The sequence below is a fragment of the Ranitomeya variabilis genome, chromosome 6 (genome assembly GCF_051348905.1).
Source record: "Ranitomeya variabilis isolate aRanVar5 chromosome 6, aRanVar5.hap1, whole genome shotgun sequence".
Classification (NCBI taxonomy): domain Eukaryota; kingdom Metazoa; phylum Chordata; class Amphibia; order Anura; family Dendrobatidae; genus Ranitomeya; species Ranitomeya variabilis.
Window position 1 is genome coordinate 506,692,700 of NC_135237.1, and position 12,393 is coordinate 506,705,092.

General features: G+C 43.0%; 1 protein-coding gene across 2 annotated transcripts in view; it reads right to left on the bottom strand.

The window, feature by feature from the left end:
* STK3 (serine/threonine kinase 3) overlaps window positions 1-12,393 on the bottom strand; it is a 252,731-nt gene that overhangs the window by 139,697 nt on the left and 100,641 nt on the right. The gene's annotated exons all lie outside the window — the stretch shown is intronic.

The window sequence follows — 12,393 nt, forward strand, 5'->3', positions numbered from 1 at the left end:
TTCTAGAATATGCATGTCCCCGTAGTATATTGCACATCCCACGTAGTTTATTGCACAGCCACGTAGTATATTGCACAGCCCACGTAGTATATTGCACAGCCCACGTAGTATATTGCACAGCCCACGTAGTATATTGCCCAGCCCAAGTAGTATATTGCCCAGCTACGTAGTATATTGCCCAGCTACGTAGTATATTGCCCAGCTACGTAGTATATTGCCCAGGCACGTAGTATATTGCCCAGCCAAGTAGTATATTGCCCAGCCAAGTAGTATATTGCCCAGCCACGTAGTATATTGCCCAGCCACGCAGTATATTGCCCAACCACGCAGTATATTGCCCAGCCACGTAGTATATTGCCCAGCCACGTAGTATATTGCCCAGCCACGTAGTATATTGCCCAGCCACATAGTATATTGCCCAGCCACATAGTATATTGCCCAGCCACATAGTATATTGCCAGCCACATAGTATATTGCCAGCCACATAGTATATTGCCCAGCCACATAGTATATTGCCCAGCCACATAGTATATTGCCCAGCCACATAGTATATTGCCCAGCCACATAGTATATTGCCCAGCCACATAGTATATTGCCCAGCCACATAGTATATTGCCCAGCCACATAGTATATTGCCCAGCCACATAGTATATTGCCCAGCCACATAGTATATTGCCCAGCCACATAGTATACTGCCCAGTCACATAGTATATTGCCCAGCCACGCAGTATATTGCCCAGTCACGTAGTATATTGCCCAGTCACGTAGTATATTGCCCAGCGACGTAGTATATTGCCCAGCCACGTAGTATACAACACAGAGCCACGTAGTATATTGCCCAGCCCTGTTAAAAAAAAGGATTAAAATAAAAAATAGTTACATACTCACCCTCCGTTGGCTCCCGGATCAAAGCGGTTACCAATGCTCCCGGATCGAAGCGGTTACCGATGGTCCTCGCGCGCTCCGGTCTGAAGAGTGCATTGCGGTCTCGCGAGATGATGACGTAGCGGTCTCGCGAGACCGCACGTCATCATCTCGCGAGACCACAATGCATGGAGCGGTCACCGGGGAGTCGCGAGGAGAGTTGGTAACCGCCTCGATCCGGGGGCCAACTGAGGGTGAGTATGTAACTATTTTTTTTTAATTATTTTTAACATTAGATCTTTTTACTATTCATGCTGCATAGGCAGCATGAATAGCAAACGTTGGTGTCACAGGGTTAATAGCAGCCTTAACCGATTGCGTTACACCGCGGTCAACGCCGCCATTAACCCTGTGTGAGCTGTGACTGGAGGGGAGTATGTGGGCGCCGGGCACTGACTGCGGGGAGTAAGGAGCAGCCATTTTCTTCCGGACTGTGGCCATCGCTGATTGGTCGTGGCTGTTTTGCCGCGACCAATCAGCGACTTGGATTTCCATGACAGACAGAGGCCGCGACCAATGAATATCCGTGACAGACGGACAGAAGGACAAACAGAGGGAAGTGACCCATAGACAATTATATAGTAGATTCTGACTTGGATTTTCCCAGTGTACACACCGGTCTTATAAGGTCGAAGACATTACTTTACCATGTATGCAGCTTGTACTGAACATCTGGTGTCAGATCCATTTTAAGCCCTTCAAAGCAAATCCATTACATTTAGTATTCAGTAGGTGGACAAATGAATCCACTAAACATCTCAAACAGATCTTCCGTCAACTATCCGGGGTTCCATTTCTGCTGTAAAATAAGAAACCTTTGACACCAATAACAAATAATCATCCTTCATCACTGACCAAAGGCTGGACCCATGTTGGATTGTCTTAAAAAGACTACGTCAGCACAGAATAACGGTTCAAAGTACAGGCACTTGGTGCACCCTGGCGGGGAAAAACATTTAAGTGCACCTTCCCACCTGACTGGTTTCCATCTATCTCTGTCCTTTTCTGGTTCTATGAAACCCGAAGTGAAAATCATAAGAAAGGGATGTGGCGACAGAAGAAAAACAAGGAGATGGGAAGGTGTACTCAAATGTCTGGCTCCACCACAATGCACCGAGCGCCTGTGTTTGGTTTGAACAGTCATCCCAGGTTGAAAAGACTCCCTTTAAGGAGATCCTGCCATCCCAAACTAACAGGGTAGGGCAGGCTAAGCAGAAAGCTAGAGGATAAAACTCCTAAAACAAACCTCACCGATAGTGCTCTAATCACTGTCTCCATTCTGCAGAAACTGCAGTTTAATCACATCCCCTCATTAAGGTGCACAGTGCCTCATTGCCATGGCTCACAGGCTTAGTTCACCACTCTCCCTGACGAAGCGGTAGCGAAACGCGCGTTGTGTGCAGCGAGAGGGCGGTGTGTGCCATCTGGTCAGTATCTTAACATGTATTTACTATCTATCAATTCCATGGGTCTTTTGGCCAATGCTGCCTATGTTTAATGACATTGTATTGGCAATATTATATACTAAGCACTATGCACTTTCCATTGCGGTATACATATATATATGGATATAAATTGAATTATTATAGGCAGAATTGTCAACAAGATTTCAGCTATTTTATTGACTCTATTCTATTGATTATTTATGCTGGCTATTTGGCATACTGTGCCCCCTCACCCCATCATTGGTTTTACTTGTGTTTCAGCATGCTATGCATGCTTTTAAAATTTTTGTGTACAATCATGTTCTCTTCTTATGGTTATTCAATAAAATGTATTTAATTGATATCTTGGTTTTTTGGATACTTTTTCTTATTTTGGTTTCATTAGTTCACCACTCTGCCCACAGGCCTTACATGCCCCTCCCCCCTGACTAGTGATTGACAGTCCTGGAAGGAGCACTGTCTGCAGAGAAGCGATGTCAACCATCAGTGAGGCAGGCAGGACAAGCAAAGTCAGGTATTATGCACTGAGCCTCTTGGCACACAAACGGGGAGAAGAATGCAGAGATATTTGCCCTCCTTGTCAGAAAAAGAACACAGCCTCTGCAAATACTAAGGCAATATAGCTGAAAAGCCTCCTCCTGCAGGGTACAAATACTATCAGCTACCAGAGGGGGAAGGACACCGATTATTCACAGAGCAGCACAGATTAGCAACAGCAACAATGGAGATGGAAACAATAGTAAATAAAAAAGGGGAAATGAAAGGTATTTTTACGATATAAACAATGCTAATTACTAAATGCAACTTTTTAAAGGCCTTTAGAGACTTTTTATCAAGGAAATTATTTATGGGCGAAATCTGGAGGTCTGAATTTTGCTGGGTGAACAATGTTACTGCCATGTAGGGGAAAGGTTCACGTGCAACGTGATTTTTCTTGTAATTATGGATACATGAACGCTTTAAAAGTGTTATTTATTGGTGTATAAACATGACAAGCAGCGCTTTGTATCAGGCCATAAAAGCAGCACATTGCAACACACTTAACCTTACACTAGTAGCTCATTTTTACAATGGCAACCAGTAGTTTAACAACCATTAACTGCACACTGTAAATGTGTCTTCTTTTATTAAATAAGTACAAAGGTTTTATTTAATTTTTCTTTTTTTTTTATGTGACAAATGACGCAATTAAGGCTGTAAAGTCATCTCCTCATAGACACACAATAAAGACAACACACGCATGTTATGGAAACACGGTCACATGTACCAGGGAGGGCAGATTACTATTTAATCATTATGGTGTGATATAACAGATTGCACATGGACCATCGATTAGCAAGATAACTGCAACTGAGTAATTTTCCAATAATCACGGCTCTCTCTGACTGCGCTTCTACAGGTGAACACAGCAAAATGCAAAGTCAAGGATTTCAGTCTTGGCACGATAGGGGCTCTTTGGATCAGAGATTTATGAGTGTTTGGTCAGTGTGTCAGTTTTTATCCTAAGAGTAAGTTCACACTGGGCATTTTTTATTCTGCAGCAAAACCTGATCTCTTGGCAGTAAAGAAGATGCAGAAAAAAAACAGGTTTTCTTCGTTTTTTCCTCTTTTTTTTTGGCGTTTTTGATGATTTCTTTGCTGCGGTTTTGGCGTAGTAGATTTGTCTCTTGTGCATGCTGATAAAGATTAGTGTTTTTAAAAAAGTCCTATTCTATAGAATCAAGTTTTGGCACACAAAAAAAAAACATATACTTGCATTTTTGTGCATTTTTTCAGCATTTTTTGTGCATTTTTTCACCACCCATTTAAGTCATTGAGTGAAAAACGCTGCAAAAATGCTGAAAGAATATAATATATACAGCCCAGTATGGACAAACAAGGATATGATCTCCTCCACACGCTCATAGCAATGTGTGAAACGTAACAAAAGACATAAGAGATCGTATCACCAACCTATAACCAGGACACTCCTACAAGCATAGATAGATACCAAAAGAAAATAGAGTGTACGTCCAAAACCTTTTTGTAAAAAGGAGTATAAAATTACTTTTTATTGAACACAATTCATATACATATAACAACAATTAGACAAATAAATAATAATTCAATGAGGGAACACAATAGAAACACTGAAAAAACAGTGATAACCCAAAGGTACAGCTGCAATTGTTTCATATATATAAGGTGCAAAATAGTGCAAGTACCAAACCCCAGGCAAGGTAGGAGCAGCGGGTGCCTATCATAAATCCTATAGTAGGATCAAAAGTCAGGATAGCAGACAAGTATCGTGCACTGGATACCACCACCCACATCCTCCAGTCTTACCCATCGTGCAGCGTACCAGGGGTCACTGTTCACGCCCCAACGCGCGTTTCGCGTTAGGCTTCGTCAGGCTTCTGACGAAGCCTAACGCGAAACGCGCGTTGGGGCGTGAACAGTGACCCCTGGTACGCTGCACGATGGGTAAGACTGGAGGATGTGGGTGGTGGTATCCAGTGCACGATACTTGTCTGCTATCCTGACTTTTGATCCTACTATAGGATTTATGATAGGCACCCGCTGCTCCTACCTTGCCTGGGGTTTGGTACTTGCACTATTTTGCACCTTATATATATGAAACAATTGCAGCTGTACCTTTGGGTTATCACTGTTTTTTCAGTGTTTCTATTGTGTTCCCTCATTGAATTATAATTTATTTGTCTAATTGTTGTTATATGTATATGAATTGTGTTCAATAAAAAGTAATTTTATACTCCTTTTTACAAAAAGGTTTTGGACGTACACTCTATTTTCTTTTGGTATCTAAAAATGCTGAAAGAAGTGACATCCTCTATGTCCAAAAAACATGCAAAGCACAAAATCCTGATGGCAAAAAAAAACCAATGTGTGTGCATGAGATTTCTGAAATCTCATGGGCTTTGCTGGTACTGCAAAATGCATCTGAAAATAAGCATTAAAAAAAGCATCAAAACGCCCAGTGTGAACTTAGCCTAGATATTCTCTGACGTTTCAGAGAAAACTCTTTGAAAAAGGGAAATTAGACTTACTGGTAATTCCATTTCCAGATAGTCCCTCAGGACAGCACCATGGACAGCACCATGGAGGACGTCCTTCCTTGACCTATAGCGGGACAGGATCATAGAGGAGAGGTTAAAAGGATCCTCCCACCTCCACCCTCCAGTGTTGTTTCAAAGTACCACCGAGGATGGAAATAAATGGTCTAAATGTGCCCTTACAAACATGTCTGTAATAACCATTAAACTGCTTCATCTTAATTTCGAGCCATGGTGACCCGAAGGATAAACGATCTGCCGGTAGATTAATCCCGAACAATCCTAAAAAACAGAAACATAAGGGAGAGAACTACAGGTGCTGTCCTGAGGGACTACCTGGAAATGGAATTACCAGTAAGTCTAATTTCCCTTTTTCCATTACGTCCCTCAGGACAGCACCATGGAGAATACCAAAGCAACTCTCCCAGGGTGGGTACAGAAGCCCAGGAATCAAAGTCCCAGGCAAAAACCAGACTATATATATAGAGGATCTGAAAGATCAGAAAAACCATAGATATCTAAAGAGATCCGCAAAGAAAATCACCGTAGTGAGTGCCTGGTATACATCTATAATGGCCAATTTCAGTATGAATGTGGTAAATGTAATAAGCATCAGAAGCAGAGAGTGTGATACACCCATTGTACTCCAATACCAATAATGAACCACAGCAAGTTATTTATTGTGATAGATACTTATAGACATCGCAGCCTCAGAATAGGGTTAGAGAACCTTATTGCCCAGCAAAATATGGTGAAAGTCACAGCCACCACACAATGAGGACTGGACTGACCAATAATAAGCTGCATGTGCTTATAACAGGATTGTTCCTTCATCGGTCCTTCTGGGCTCAGGTTAGGCCCTGGTTACAGACCAGCTTACTGTACTACAAGGAGACCTGCAGGACAGAGGCCCTGGACTGCGGGAATATCAAACCAATAACAGTTAGTACGTGGATAATGGCAGAGCATCGGGATGTACGCACATTACTCATCCAGGAGATCACGTCTATTCCAAATCCTTAGATGTCTAACCCCAAGAAGGGTTATATATTATTGCAACTAAGGAATACACCATCCGGCAGGTAATATCTCCTGCCATTACCAACGTCGGGCTTCTCATTAGAAGCGCTGAAAGAGAAACGTGGATCATCACTCCTGTTTTACTGATGTTAGACACAGGGAGTCTGGACTCTGAATCGATGAAGGTGGTGGTGGTAGTGCTAGTAAAAATCTTCCGACACTTGAAATTATTCGGAACTGCATTCATACGAGTCATTAGTCCAGACATTATAAGTATGTCAACTTATTTGTCCATATATGCATATTACGCACATACATATCCCAAGAGGCAATCTTCTCAGGGATCTTTATACACCCAGACTGCCATTGTGGGAGTAACCATATTCCATGGCTAGAGAAGAATAGGTTTCTTCCTCATCACAGCGGGAGATTATCTACTGTGAGGCAGTGAGACTATGGGGTCTTAACAGTAAGAGCCCTGGATACGGTTTCATTTATCTTAGGAGCCGTGACTGCTGTAAGAGCCGCCAGTATGGGATCCTCTGCCACACGACACAGTGCTGCTGCTTCACCACAAGGTACAGAAGGCAGTGCTGATGTCCCTGGTAAACATAACGCAACAGACTTATGGGACAAGAATCTGTCCGATTGCCGAATGTAGAGTTTGGGATGGATTAATAATAATAACAATAATAATAAACTTTATTTATATAGCGTCAATATATTCTGCAGCGCTTTACAGTTTGACAATTTCAAACACAACGGTCATAAGTAACAACCACATAATAATTAAAGCAAAATAAGACGACCCTGCTCTTGAAAGCTTACAATCTACAATGAGGCAGGGAAGATACAAAGTACAGGTGTGTATCAATATTTTATTTACAATGATGGCACAACCATCTCAGGGGGTGGGGGATAGATGGAGACAGTGAATGGGCTACACGCACAAACATAAAATGACTGATTAGGGAACGTGATAGGCCGCTCTGGATAAATGTGTCTTAAGGGAGCGCCCAAAACTATGCAAATTGTAGATGGTCCTAATATCTTAGGGCAAAGCATTCCGAGGTGGAAGGAATCCTTCCTTTCAACTCGTGGGATTTTCCGCTCCCGGGACAGTAGTATGTCCTTTTATAGGATTATAGAATGTACCAAAATGACGTATGTCATCTTTTAAAGCTAATTATGAAATAGACTTGCCTTTAGCACTCAAGGTAGAACCTACCTGAGAGACCTGTTCCAAACAGAAGAAATGCAGATTTTACTAAGCCAATTCAAGCATATCTGTTTGCTTGACTAAGCCCTGTTGTAAAGAATGAAGTAACAGAAGCTGGATCTGGGTCCAAAACACAAGGACTCCATATCCAGAGTTGAGGCCCAAGACAAAAATGTGAAGTGGTAGGCCGATGATACAATGTGCGGCCACACAACAAGGCACCAGACAGAAGGTCTGATCCAGTGGCTCACAGCCAGAGACGAAAAAGGCACGAAGCCCGACACTGATACCCCCTGCCTTGCAAAAGGGCACCGAAACCTTATAATGCAAAATGATGCATATAGGACCTATGAAACATATAGGAACTATGAAGCAATATAATGCAATATGATGTACAAAGTTACTATGAAACGCTATGATGCATATAGCAACTATGAAGAAATATGGTGCACAAAGGCAATTTGAAGCACTATGATGCATATAGGAACAATGAAACAATATGATGTAAATAATGAAGCAGTATGATGCAATATGATGCATGAAGTAACTATGAAGCGCTATGGTGCATATAGGAACAATGAAGCAATATGATGAATATAGGGACTATGAAGCAATATGCTGTAATATAATGCGCAAAGTCACTATGAAGCGTTATGATGCATATAGGAACCATGAAGCAATATGCTGTAATATAATGCACAAAGGCAATATGAAGCACTGATGCGTATAGGAACCATGAAGCAATATGCTGTAATATAATGCACAGAGGCAATATGAAGCAATATGCTGTAATATAATGCACAAAGGCAATATGAAGCGCTGATGCGTATAGGAACCATGAAGCAATATGCTATAATATAATGCTCAAAGGCAATATGAAGCGCTGATGCGTATAGCAACCATGAAGCAATATGCTGTAATATAATGCACAAAGGCAATATGAAGCGCTATGATGCACATAGGAAACCTGAAGCAATATGATGCACAAAGGCAATACGAGCACTATGATGCATATAGGAACAGTGATGCAATATTACGCACAGAGTCACTATGAAGCGCTATGATGCATACAGGAACCATGAAGCAATATGATGCAATATGATGCAGAAGGGCAGTATGAAGCACTATGATGCATATAGGAACAATGAAGCACCATTATGCATATAGGAACCATGATGCAATATGATGCAATAGGATACACAAAGTAACTATGAAGCGCTATGATGCATATCGGAACAATGAAGCACCTTGATGCATATAGGAACCATGAAGCAATATGATGCAATATGATACATGAAGTAACTATGAAACAGTATGATGCCACAGAGGCACTCAATATGATGCATATATGTGCTATGATGCAGTATCATGCACAGAGGCACTCAATATGATGCATAGAGGCACTATTATGCAGTATTATGCACGGAGGCACTCAATATGATGCATAGAGGCAGTATTATGCAGTATTATGCACGGAGGCACTCAATATGATGCATAGAGGCACTATTATGCAGTATTATGCACGGAGGCACTCAATATGATGCATAGAGGCACTATTATGCAGTATTATGCACGGAGGCACTCAATATGATGCATAGAGGCAGTATTATGCAGTATTATGCACGGAGGCACTCAATATGATGCATAGAGGCACTATTATGCAGTATTATGCATGGAGGCACTCAATATGATGCATAGAGGCACTATTATGCAGTATTATGCACGGAGGCACTCAATATGATGCATAGAGGCAGTATTATGCACGGAGGCACTCAATGTGATGCATAGAGGCACTATTATGCAGTATTATGCCCGGAGGCACTCAATATGATGCATAGAGGCAGTATTATGCACGGAGGCACTCAATATGATACATAGAGGCAGTATGACTAGGCCATGCCTCTAGGTGCCAAACAAGAGACCAGACATACACTTTTAAGCAAAAGAGCAATCTATCAGAGTTCCAGATAAATCTCCACTCTGAACAATACATCTCATTTGTCAGACTGACTCCACCCGAAGGAGCTAATTAATGAGCCACAGCTGGAGGTTAGTCTTCATGGAGACAATGTGCTGAATTAACACCTTGTGTCCTCCTATGGATGGAGTAGTTAAGTTGCAAAGAAAAGTGAAACACTTGCTTATTGAACCAGAAAATGGAAAGCATGCTTCCAAAGTCACTCTGAAGCCCGATCATAAGGCTCTGTGCAGACAAGACCTGCAACTAACTAAAGTCCAGTCATGAGATGTAGCCTGGACATATGGCCCCACCATAGCCTAGAGGTCCAAGACCTAGCTGCAAATGGGTTCCAGGTACAGCTTTGGCACAAAGGCCTGAGACTAGAGTCAGCCCAGAGGCCCCGGCCATCGATGCAACATTAAACCAAGCACTCTCCTGTAGGGTTGAGCGACTTTTGCTTTTTTAGGATCGAGTCGGGTTTCGTGAAACCCGACTGTTTCGAAAGTCGGATCGTGTGAAATCGGCCGATTATTGTGAAAAGTCGGGGGGGCGACCGAAACACGAAACCCAATGCAAGTCTATGAGGATTGTTTGTTTTTTTTCTCTCTCTCTCTCTCCCCCTCCGTCCCTGCAAAGTTTGTGTTTCACTGTGCAAATCGCTATATCCCAAACGTTAAGATGGTGGCTTTACCCCCTGTGACGCCACACAAAGCAAGCTGGAACCTATGTCATCACACTGCTGCCCACACTCCTTCATTGGCTGAAAAAATGGCGGGGAAAGCGTCATATGAAACGCGACTTTGGCGCGAAGATCGCCAACCACATGGCCGATCCCACAGTGGGATCGGGTCGGGTTTCATGAAAGTCGGCGACTTTTGAAAATGTCCGATCCGTTTCACTCAACCCTTCTCACCTGTGCTGGCTCCATACCTGCTAGAAGACAGGGGGAGCTGGTAACGCCAAGAGCCTACCGTGGAAGGAAGCTGCGTCCATTCAGAAATGCTGCATTACTGCCTGTGCCCCCTTCCGTGTTCCATTGTGGAACGCACGCCGATCAAATGTGCCGACGCTCCTCTCTGACGTCACTGGGAGCGCAACGGCCTTCTCCACCACACGACTTTCGGAAGAAGCGGTGTTTTGCCGGTCAGCATCCGAGCCGAGAGCCCCCCCACTGGGAGGAAGCGGCTCTGCCCAGGAGCCCGTCCGCTCGACTGGTCTCTGGGGCTGAGGGACTCCCCACCGGGGAGTTTCCACCCTGGGCTACTTGACAGGGGGAAGGATTGGACCTGCGCACGATCCCCCTAAGCCCATTACACAGGCTGATGGCTGAGAAACCTCTCAAAGAGGAGTCGGCCATGGTCCGTCTGACCGGGAAAAGGGAAGGCTGAGATCCCCGAACTCTGAGTCAATCTGGTACAGCACTGATAGCTGAGGGACCTCTACCACGGACCACTTGACAGGGGGAAGAGAATCCACAGGATATCTTCGCTCTAGGAGCAACCTCTCATACAACCGTCCCTGTAGGGACAGGAAAAAACACTGGAGGGTGGAGGTGGGAGGGTCCTTTTAACCTCTCTATGATCCTGTCCCGCTATAGGTCAAGGAAGGACGTCCATGGTGCTGTCTTGAGGGACGTAATGGAAAACGAGTTTTCTTCCAGCATCGTTCCACTTGACTGATGGGTCTTTTCTTATGTATACATGTGTGAAAGACCTGTTAATTAAGAGTGGCGCGTGAAGAAGCTAACCAGGGATGGTCCCAGACTAGTATCTTCTCTTCCAATAGTCCCTGGATATTTAAGTTATAGTTTCTCAAAAAATGCTGAAGAGTTTTTTAGAAAAATATACACCCATGATGTGATTTGCACATGCCCTTGATTTGAGCAGCATAACTCGTGTGACTGGTTCCCTTTTTAGAGGTTTTCCATTTTAGGCCTTTTTCAGCTGTCCATTATTTTTGTCGAACGTGAAAAGAATAAAAATGAACTGATTTAATCAGTGATTGCTCGATGTGTATTTTAAATTTTTTTTAGCGGCCTTCAGATCAATCTCAAGCCATGGCGACTTGATGAATTTATGCTCTGCAGGAGGATGAATCTTGTGCAAGCCTAGATAGGTCCATCAGGGTCTTCACCACCGTTATCTTGTTGATATAAAGCCATTGAGTCGCTGGTCATCTCCTTCGCCTTGTTCCCTCTATTCTTCCAACCATGATGTCCTTCTCCAGTGATTGCCCTCTTCGTCTGATGTGTCTACAAGTAGGGAAGTCATAGATGGTGATCATTGCTTAAGAGTGAGATGTCTGACTTGATTTGTTCCAAAATTGCTTTAATCTTCCTGACACCTATGGTATTGAGGACATGCTTCTCCAGAACTGCATTTTGAAGGAGTCGATATTTCTTCGGTCTTGTTTTTTTATCATTACGGTTTCACATCCATAGGTTACTTCACCAGTGAAATGAACCTCGATTTGAAGACCTTGTCCAGCGACTTCATTGTTGATTTGCCCATAGCTATTCTCCTATTGACTTCCGATGTCGTCCCTGCATCTTGAGTAATTTTTGATTCAAGTAGGCCATCAATTATTTTGCAAGTACAAGAAAATAATGGATGGTAAAGACTTATATGTGGGAGGAAGAAAAAAAATAGCAACGCTTCTCCCAACCATTCAGGTCAAGAGTAAATGTTTTGCATAGCCACAAAAAGAAGACCACAACCCATTTCTCTTTTTACCAGGAGACCTACTGATAATTACTTTTTAAAACCTACTGTG